This window comes from Phyllobates terribilis, unplaced genomic scaffold, assembly GCF_046119375.1.
Source record: "Phyllobates terribilis strain yellow unplaced genomic scaffold, ASM4611937v1 Scaffold_7__3_contigs__length_470593459, whole genome shotgun sequence".
NCBI lineage: Eukaryota > Metazoa > Chordata > Amphibia > Anura > Dendrobatidae > Phyllobates > Phyllobates terribilis.
The window spans coordinates 114,541,489-114,550,814 of record NW_027362767.1 but is presented as its reverse complement, the minus strand read 5'-3'; positions in this window follow the sequence as shown (position 1 = coordinate 114,550,814).

Sequence of the window (9,326 nt, the reverse complement as noted above, 5' to 3'; positions counted from 1 at the left end):
ACTGTTATACAAGCTCTACACTGACTACTTTACATTATATCAAAGTGTCACATCTTCAGTGTTGTCCCATGAAAAGATATAATAAAATATTTACAAAAATGTGAGGGGTGTACTTACTTTTGTGATATACTGTATCCCCAAAGATCAGCTGTTCTAAGCTGTTCTAGGACCTGATCTGCATTGTCTGGTGATGATCGCTTTACATTGACTGGGACCCCTTATTGTAACTCTATTCAATGTGTTTATATTAGGCCGGAGCTTATAATAGCTGATCAGTGGGGTGTCGGGTGTTGGACCCCCACTAATCTGATATTGATGACATATACTAAGCATAGGTAATCAATATCTTGCAATGTGACAGGACAACCCCTTTAAGTAACAGACAAACAATATTTTTAAGTTTCTTAATATTTAACCACCCTGATTAATAATGAATAAATTATTAACTACATAGTTTGCCAGAACTACAAGGACGTCACGATTTTGCAGAAAAAAAATTAAGTAAATGCCTGTAAAATTATGTGGTCATTGGAAACTGCATACACTGTAAAAATGTTTGTTATAATAACTGTTCACTTAAAAGGGCCCAAAATCATAATTATATATGAAAAAAATTAAGACCATATTTATTTGTGTATGCCAATTCAACTCATATATAAATCTCCCCCTTATAGCAAATCCCTCTCATGTTCCATCCCATGGCTCCAATGCTGTCAGTCGAGCATGCGCCCTGCCGTCTCTAAAATTCTCCATAGACTGTTTGGCTGAGTATAAATGGTGAGCTGGCCTGAAGCACCAAGGAGAAGCCGTGTGCTGCTGGGAAATAAATGTGGGAAGAATAGGACGGTCCGCTCAGCCCTGTTAAGCTGGATACACGGAGGGGCTGAGGGAGAATAAAAAAACTCACAAAAGATGCAAAAAAGAAATCTCCTGTTGGGCCTTTCTGTATATTAACAATAACTATACAGATCTGGAGCTTTGTGTAAAACATTGTCATTGGGGGAATGATGTGTTAAAGCCCAAATGCAGACAAAGAACAGCAGACATAGAAAACTGTTTCAGATGCACATTGACAACCATGAATTATACCAGCTAGTTATAAGTTAGTAAAAGTTTAGCGTACTAGAAATGTCAATCTTAAAGCTGGAGGCAACATATTACAGAATGACGGGGAGACCTGGGGGCGACATGTAAGAAAGGATCTTGTATACTCACTGCTTTACATTCTGCAGCAGATGTATCTGCACACTCTGCCCTGCACACACTGACTGGGGTGTCAGCACACTCTGCCCTGCACACACTGACTGGGGTGTCAGCACACTCTGCCCTGCACACACTGACTGGGGTGTCAGCACACTCTGCCTTGCACACACTGACTAAGCTCTCTGCACATCCTGTCCTGCACACACTGACTGGTGTGTCAGCACACTCTGTCCTGCACACACTGACTGATGTATCTGCACACTCTGCCCTGCACACACTGACTGGTGTGATAGCACACTCTGCCCTGCAGACACTGACAGGTGTGTCAGCACACTCTGCCCTGCACACACTGACTAAGCTGTCAGCACACCCTGACCTGCACACACTGACTGGGGTGTCAGCACACTCTGCCCTGCACACACTGACTGGGGTGTCAGCACACACTACCCTGCCCTGCACACACTGACTGGGGTGTCAGCACACCCTGCCCTGCACACAGACTGGGGTGTCAGCACACCATGCCCTGCACACACTGACTGGGGTGTCAGCACACCATGCCCTGCACACACTGACTGGGGTGTCAGCACACCCTACCCTGCCCTGCACACACTGACTGGGGTGTCAGCACACTCTGCCCTGCACACACTTACTGGGGTTTCAGCACACTCTGCCCTGCACACACTGACTGGGGTGTCAGCACACTCTGCCTTGCATACACTGACTAAGCTGTCTGCACACCCTGACTGGTGTGTCAGCAAACTCTGTCCTGCACACACTGACAGATGCATCTGCACACTCTGCCCTGCACACACTGACTGGGGTGTCAGCACACTCTGACTGGGGTGTCAGCATACTCTGCCCTGCACACACTGACTGGGGTGTCAGCACACTCGGCCCTGCACACACTGACTTGGGTGTCAGCACACTCTGCCCTGCACACACTGACTGGGGTGTCAGCACACTCTGCCCTGCACACACTGACTGGGGTGTCAGCACACTCTGCCCTGCACACACTGACTGGGGTGTCAGCACACTCTGCCCTGCACACACTGAAAGGCGTGTCAGCAGACTCTGCCCTGCACACACTGACAGGGGTGTCAGCACACACTGACTGGGGTGTCAGCACACTCTGCCCTGCACACACTAACTGGGGTGTCAGCACACTCTGCCCTGCACACACTGACTGGGGTGTCAGCACACTCTGCCCTGCACACACTGACTGGGGTTTCAGCACACTCTGCCCTGCACACACTGACTGGTGTGATAGCACACTCTGCCCTGCACACACTGACTGGGGTGTCAGCACACTTTGCCATGCACGCACTGACTAAGCTGCCTGTACACCCTGTCCTGCACACACTGACTGGGGTGTCAGCACAATCTTCCCTGCACACACTGACTGGGTTGTCAGCACACTCTGCCCTGCACACACTGACTGGGGTGTCAGAACATTCTGCCCTGCACACACTGACTGGGGTGTCAGAACATTCTGCCCTGCACACACTGACTGGGGTGTCAGCACACTCTGCCCTGCACACACTGACTGGGGTGTCAGCACACTCTGCCCTGCACACACTGACTGGTGTGATAGCACACTCTGCCCTGCACACACTGACTGGGGTGTCAGCACACCCTCCGCTGCCCTGCACACACTGACTGGGGGTGTCAGCACACTATGCCCTGCACACAATGACTGGTGTGATAGCACACTCTGCCCTGCACACACTGACTGGGGTGTCAGCACACTCTGCCCTGCACACACTGACTTGGGTGTCAGCACACTCTGCCCTGCACACACTGACTGGGGTGTCAGCACACTCTGCCCTGCACACACTGACTTTTGTGTCAGCACACTCTACCCTGCACACAATGACTAAGCTGTCTGCACACCCTGCCCTGCACACACTAACTGGGGTGTCAGCACACTCTGCCCTGCACACACTGACTGGGGTGTCAGCACACTCTGCCCTGCACACACTGACTGGGGTGTCAGCACACTTTGCCATGCACGCACTGACTAAGCTGCCTGCACACCCTGTCCTGCACACACTGACTGGGGTGTCAGCACAATCTGCCCTGCACACACTGACTGGGTTGTCAGCACACTCTGCCCTGCACACACTGAGTGGGGTGTCAGAACATTCTGCCCTGCACACACTGACTGGGGTGTCAGCACACTCTGCCCTGCACACACTGACTGGGGTGTCAGCACACTCTGCCCTGCACACACTGACTGGGGTGTCAGCACACTCTGCCCTGCACACACTGACTGGGGTGTCAGCACACTCTGCCCTGCACACACTGACTGGGGTGTCAGCACACTCTGCCCTGCACACACTGACTGGGGTGTCAGCACACTCTGCCCTGCACACACTGACTGGGGTGTCAGCACACTCTGCCCTGCACACACTGACTGGGGTGTCAGCACACTCTGCCCTGCACACACTGACTGGGGTGTCGGCACACTCTGCCCTGCACACACTGACTGGGGTGTCGGCACACTCTGCCCTGCACACACTGACTGGGGTGTCGGCACACTCTGCCCTGCACACACTGACTGGGGTGTCGGCACACTCTGCCCTGCACACACTGACTGGGGTGTCAGCACACTCTGCCCTGCACACACTGACTTTTGTGTCAGCCCACTCTACCCTGCACACAATGACTAAGCTGTCTGCACACCCTGCCCTGCACACACTGACTAGGGTGTCAGCAGACTCTGCCCTGCACACACTGACTGGGGTGTCAGCACACCCTCCGCTGCCCTGCACACACTGACTGGGGTGTCAGCACACTATGCCCTGCACACAATGACTGGTGTGATAGCACACTCTGCCCTGCACACACTGACTGGGGTGTCAGCACACTTTGCCATGCACGCACTGACTAAGCTGCCTGCACACCCTGTCCTGCACACACTGACTGGGTTGTCAGCACACTCTGCCCTGCACACACTGAGTGGGGTGTCAGAACATTTTGCCCTGCACACACTGAGTGGGGTGTCAGCACACTCTGCCCTGCACACACTGACTGGGGTGTCAGCACACTCTGCCCTGCACACACTGACTGGGGTGTCAGCACACTCTGCCCTGCACACACTGACTGGGGTGTCAGCACACTCTGCCCTGCACACACTGACTGGGGTGTCAGCACACTCTGCCCTGCACACACTGACTGGGGTGTCAGCACACTCTGCCCTGCACACACTGACTGGGGTGTCAGCACACTCTGCCCTGCACACACTGACTGGGGTGTCAGCACACTCTGCCCTGCACACACTGACTTTTGTGTCAGCACACTCTACCCTGCACACAATGACTAAGCTGTCTGCACACCCTGACCTGCACACACTAACTGGGGTGTCAGCACACTCTGCCCTGCACACACTGACTGGGGTTTCAGCACACTCTGCCCTGCACACACTGACTGGGGTGTCAGCACACTTTGCCATGCACGCACTGACTAAGCTGCCTGCACACCCTGTCCTGCACACACTGACTGGGGTGTCAGCACAATCTTCCCTGCACACACTGACTGGGTTGTCAGCACACTCTGCCCTGCACACACTGACTGGGGTGTCAGAACATTCTGCCCTGCACACACTGACTGGGGTGTCAGCACACTCTGCCCTGCACACACTGACTGGGGTGTCAGCACACTCTGCCCTGCACACACTGACTGGTGTGATAGCACACTCTGCCCTGCACACACTGACTGGGGTGTCAGCACACTTTGCCATGCACGCACTGACTAAGCTGCCTGCACACCCTGTCCTGCACACACTGACTGGGGTGTCAGCACAATCTGCCCTGCACACACTGACTGGGTTGTCAGCACACTCTGCCCTGCACACACTGAGTGGGGTGTCAGAACATTCTGCCCTGCACACACTGACTGGGGTGTCAGCACACTCTGCCTTGCACACACTGACTGGGGTGTCAGCACACTCTGCCCTGCACACACTGACTGGGGTGTCAGCACACTCTGCCCTGCACACACTGACTGGGGTGTCAGCACACTCTGCCCTGCACACACTGACTGGGGTGTCGGCACACTCTGCCCTGCACACACTGACTGGGGTGTCGGCACACTCTGCCCTGCACACACTAACTGGGGTGTCAGCACACTCTGCCCTGCACACACTGACTGGGGTGTCAGCACACCCTCCGCTGCCCTGCACACACTGACTGGGGTGTCAGCACACTATGCCCTGCACACACTGACTGGTGTGATGGCACACTCTGCCCTCCACACACTGACTAAGCTGTCGGCACACCCTGCCCTGCACACACTGACTGGGGTGTCAGCACACTATGCCCTGCACACACTGACTGGTGTGATGGCACACTCTGCCCTCCACACACTGACTAAGCTGTCGGCACACCCTGCCCTGCACACACTGACTGGGGTGTCAGCACACTCTGCCCTGCACACACTGAGTGGGGTTTCAGCACACTCTGCCCTGCACACACTGACTGGTGTGTCAGCACACACTGACTGGTGTGTCAGCACACTTTGCCCTGAACACGCTGACTGGTGTGTTAGCACACTCAGCCCTGCACACACTGACTGGGGTGTCTGCACACTCAGCCCGGCACACACTGACTGGGGTATCAGCACACTCTGCCCTGCACACACTGACTGGGGTGTCAGCACACTCTGCCCTGCACACACTGACTGGGGTGTCAGCACACTCTGCCCTGCACACACTGACTGGGGTGTCAGCACACTCTGCCCTGCACACACTGACTGGGGTGTCAGCACACTCTGCCCTGCACACACTGACTGGGGTGTCAGCACACTCTGCCCTGCACACACTGACTGGGGTGTCAGCACACTCTGCCCTGCACACACTGACTGGGGTGTGAGCACACTCTGCCCTGCACACACTGACTGGGGTGTCAGCACACTCTGCCCTGCACACACTGACAGGTGTGATAGCACACTCTGCCCTGCAGACACTGACAGGTGTGTCAGCACACTCTGCCTGCACACAATGACTAAGCTGTCAGCACACCCTGACCTGCACACACTGATTGGGGTATCTGCACACTCTGCCCTGCACACACTGACTGAGGTGTCTGCACACCCTGCCCTGTCCACACTGAGGTGTCTGCGCACACTGCCCTGCACACACTGACTGAGGTGTCTGCACACTCTGCCCTGCACACACTGACTGGTGTATCAGCACACTCTGTCCTGCACACACTGACTGATTTATCTGCACACACTGCCCTACACACACTGACTGGTGTGTTAGCACACTCTGCCCTGCACACACTGACTGGTGTGATAGCACACTCTGCCCTGCACACACTGCCTGGTGTGTCAGCACACTTTGCCCTGCACACACTGACCAAGCTGTCTGCACACCCTGCCCTGCACACACTGACATGGGTGTCAGCACAATCTGCCCTGCACACACTGACTGGTGTGTCAGCACACTCTGCCCTGCACACACTGACTGGGGTGTCAGCACACTCTGCCTTACACACACTCACTAAGCTGTCTGCACACCCTGACTGGTATGTCTGCACACTATGTCCTGCACACACTGACTGATGTATCTGCACACTCTGCCCTGCACACACTGACTGGTGTGTAAGCACACTCTGCCCTGCACACACTGACTGGGGTGTCAGCACACTCTGCCCTGGACACACTGACTGGGGTGTCAGCACACTCTGCCCTGGACACACTGACTGGGGTGTCAGCACACTCTGCCCTGCACACACTGACTGGGGTGTCAGCACACTCTGCCCTGCACACACTGACAGGGGTGTCAGCACACTCTGCCCTGCACACACTGACAGGGGTGTCAGCACACTCTGCCCTGCACACACTGACAGGGGTGTCAGCACACTCTGCCTTGCACACACTGACTAAGCTGTCTGCACACACTGACTGGTGTGTCAGCACACTCTGTTCTGCACACACTGACTGATGTATCTTCACACTCTGCCCTGCACACACTGAATGGGGTGTCAGCACACTCTGCACAGCACACACTGACTTGGGTGTCAGCACACTCTACCCTGCACACACTGACTGGGGTGTCAGCACACTTTGTCCTGCACACACTGACAGGTGTGTCAGCACACTCTGCCCTGCACACACTGACTGGGGTGTCAGAACACTCTGCCCTGCACACACTGACTGGTGTGTTAGCACAATCTGCCCTGCACACACTGACTGGGGTGTCACCACATTTTGCCCTGCACACACTGACTGGGGTGTCACCACACTCTGCCCTGCACACACTGACTGGGGTGTCAGCACACGCTGCCCTGCACACACTGACTGGGGTGTCAGCATACTCTGCAAAGACTGACTGGGGTGTCAGCACACTCTGCCCTGGCCACACTAACTAGTGTGTCAGCACACTCTGACCTGCACACACTGACTGGGATGTCAGCACACCCTGCCCTGCACACATTGACTGGGGTGTCAGCACACTCTGCCCTGTACACACTGACTAGGGTGTCAGCACATTCTGCTCTGCACACACTGACTGAAGTGTCAGCACACACTGCCCTGCACACACTGACTAGGGTGTCAGCACATTCTGCCCTGCACACCCCACCCTGCCCTGCACACACTGACTGTGGTGTCAGCACACTCTGCCCTGCACACACTGACTGGGGAGTCAGCACACCCTGCCCTGCACACACTGACTGGGGTGTCAGCACACTCTACTCTGCACAAAATGACTAAACTGTCTGCACACCCTGCCCTGCACACACTGACTGGAGTGTCAGCACACTCTGCCCTGCACACACTGACTGGGGAGTCAGCACACTCTGCCCTGCACACCCTGACTGGGGTGTCAGCACACTCTGCCCTGCACACAGTGACTGGGGTGTCAGCACACTCTACCGTACACACACTGACTGGGGTGTCAGCACACTCAGCCCTGCACAGATTGACTGGGGTGTCAGCACTCTCTGCCCTGCACACACCGACTGGGGTGTCAGCACACTCTGCCCTGCACACACTGACTGGGGTATCAGCACACTCTGCCCTGCACACACTGACTGGAGTGTCAGCACACTCTGCCCTGCACACCCTGACTGGGGAGTCAGCACACTCTGCCCTGCACACCCTGACTGGGGTGTCAGCACACTCTGCCCTGCACACAGTGACTGGGGTGTCAGCACACTCTACCGTACACACACTGACTGGGGTGTCAGCACACTCAGCCCTGCACAGATTGACTGGGGTGTCAGCACTCTCTGCCCTGCACACACCGACTGGGGTGTCAGCACACTCTGCCCTGCACACACTGACTGGGGTATCAGCACACTCTGCCCTGCACACACTGACTGGGGTGTCAGCACACTCTGCCCTGCACACAGTGACAGGGGTTTCAGCATTCTCTGCCCTGCACACACCGACTGGGGTGTCAGCACTCTCTGCCCTGCACACACCGACGGGGTTGTCAGCACACTTTGCCCTGCACACACTGACTGGGTGTTAGCACACTCTGCCCTGCACACACTGACTGGGGTGCCAGAACTCTTTGCCCTGCACACACTGACTGGGGTGTCAGCACACCCTACCCTGCACAAACTGACTGGTGTATCAGCACTGACTGGTTTGTCAGCACACCCTGCCCTGCACACACTGACTGGGGTGTCAGCAAACCCTGCCCTGCACAAACTGACTAAGCTGTCTGCACACTCAGCCCTGCACACACTGACTTTGGTGTCAGCACACCCTTCCCTGCACAAACTGACTGGGGTGTCAACACACTCTGCCCTGCACACACTGACTGGGGTGTCAGCACACTCTGCCCTGCACACACTGACTGGGGTGTCAGCACACTCTGCCCTGCACACACACTGACTGGGGTGTCAGTACACTCTGCCCTGCACACACTGAGTGGGGTGTCAGCACACTCTGCCCTGCACACACTGAGTGGGGTGTCAGCACACTCTACCCTGCACACACTGAGTGGGGTGTCAGCACACTCTGCCCTGCACACACTGAGTGGGGTGTCAGCACACTCTGCCCTGCACACACTGAGTGGGGTGTCAGCACACTCTGCCCTGCACACACTGAGTGGGGTGTCAGCACACTCTGCCCTGCACACACTGAGTGGGGTGTCAGCACACTCTGCCCTG